The 2,072-nt window shown below is 35.7% G+C and overlaps 1 pseudogene; it reads right to left on the bottom strand.

Annotated features, from left to right (window-relative positions):
- Window positions 1-390: 390 nt before the first annotated feature.
- On the bottom strand, window positions 391-1,825 carry LOC143567135 (uncharacterized; annotated as a pseudogene).
- Window positions 1,826-2,072: the final 247 nt, after the last annotated feature.

Below are 2,072 nucleotides of genomic sequence, written 5' to 3'. Positions count from 1 at the left end.
TTACAATATTAACTACTTGCTATTTTGTCATATTATATTCTTCTTTTAAAAAGTTTCTAAATATTTAGAAAAATCGAATTAAACATTAAACGAACCAAAGCTCGGCTCAAACTCGTGAAGTATTCTTAACCAAACATTATAATCAATATATGGGTTTAAAATGATATAAGCTATCTATTTATAATTTATAGTAGTCTAAATTTCCATTTATACACTATATGAGTGATAAAAAAATATGGAAGTTATATACAAGTGAAAATGGCAACTGACTATGTTTTAACGATAAAAAAAAGGAAAAACAAGTTTGACTATTGAACATCTAGAGAAGCATTACAAAAGCATTAATCAGTCAAACAAAAAGATTAACAAAAGCAATAAATTGTTGGTCGGGCCGGGTCGTATCCGTTGCACACTCCTAACACATTACAAGCAAATGACCCAAATAGATGCAAATTAAAACAAAAGTTGAGCTAATAAGTTATGTTCTTACATAAATAATTCTAATGATCATCACATAGCATGCTTCTAACTCAAACCAATAACATTCACGAAATAATAAAATATAACGCGATATCGTTTATTGTTGAGAATAGAGTAGCCATTGATGTTCAACTAGATCTTCTTGAAGTTGATGATGAGCCGAGTTATCTCTAATACGAAGATGACGTTCAATGAAGTCCATAAACTCACATGTATGAGTGCGCGACAATTCAGGGAGATCATCATCAAGTTGATCATACTCCATATTAAGATCGTCACCATCATCACGTTCATCTTCAATGATCATATTATGAAGAATAACACATGCTTTTATTATATTTGTTAGCACACTCACTTTGAACATTCGTGAAGGTCCTCGAATGATTGCAAATCATTGTTGAAGTACTCCAAACGCTCGCTCGACATCTTTTCTTACAGATTCTTGTGCTTTTGCGAAATGTTTGTGCTTGTTCCCTCTTGGTGCTGGAATCGTCTTTACAAAAGTTTGCCACTTAGGATAAATGCCATCTGCAAGGTAATACCCCATAGTATAGTCGTTGCCATTAACTGTGTAATTGACTGGAGGGGCACGCCCTTGCGCAAGTTCCGTGAAAATGAAAGACCTCTCTAGCACGTTAATGTCGTTATGTGAACCGGGCATGCCAAAAAATGCATGTCATATCCAGAGATCATATGAGGCAACCGCCTCTAAAATAATAGTAGGTTCACGAATGTGGCCAGAGTACATACCTTTCCAAGCCGTGGGACAATTTTTCCACTTCCAATGCATGCTGTCGATGCTTCCGAGCATTCCAGGGAATCCTCGTTGATCCGCAACAGCAAGAAATCGAGTAATATCATTGGTGTTTGGTGAACGTAGATATTCAGTTGAAAAGATATTTACTATCGTCTCACAGAATTTTTTGAGGCTCTCCATTGCGGTGCTCTCACCAATGCTTATGTATTCGTCCATAAAATCTGCAGTAACCCCATATGCCATTATTCTAAGTGCTGCAGTTATCTTTTGCATAGAAGATAAACCGAGTCTTCCGACATTATCTCTTCTTTGGACAAAGTATGGCTCGTGAGTCACTACCTCATTTAGAATACGGAGAAATAAAGGAAGACGCATACGAAATCTTCGTCGAAATAGATCTGCAGGATATATGGGATTTTCTGCAAAATAATCACGATATAGACGCTGATGTCCCTGAATATGATTACGCCGAATAAACCTACGGCGCTTGCGAATACATTGTCCTTTGCCATCTTCGTTAAGATCAACATCACTATCATCTTCAGAAGATATGTATGTTAACAATTTGCGAAAGAATGTACGACGCATGTGATCAAATATGCAATTAACTCAACCTGTCAAAATATATACGAGTTTTATCAACCTTGCTTTTTTTTACTCTCATATCAATCCAAACACATAACATAAAACAATAAATGAATGTGTTCTCTTATCTATTATAAATACCAAATTACTACAAGCTCAAATAGTAGACAATTATGTATGTTCCGTGAGGGCAAATCAGTAGATTTGCATTAGATCAGAAAGCCAAATTTGGCATTTCAGCACTCAGCAG

This window comes from Bidens hawaiensis, unplaced genomic scaffold (genome assembly GCF_021521415.1).
Source record: "Bidens hawaiensis isolate Kalapana, Puna unplaced genomic scaffold, B.hawaiensis_p1.1 tig00023222_1, whole genome shotgun sequence".
NCBI lineage: Eukaryota > Viridiplantae > Streptophyta > Magnoliopsida > Asterales > Asteraceae > Bidens > Bidens hawaiensis.
Note: the sequence above shows the minus strand (reverse complement) of the source record. Positions and strands in the feature narration are given on the sequence as shown.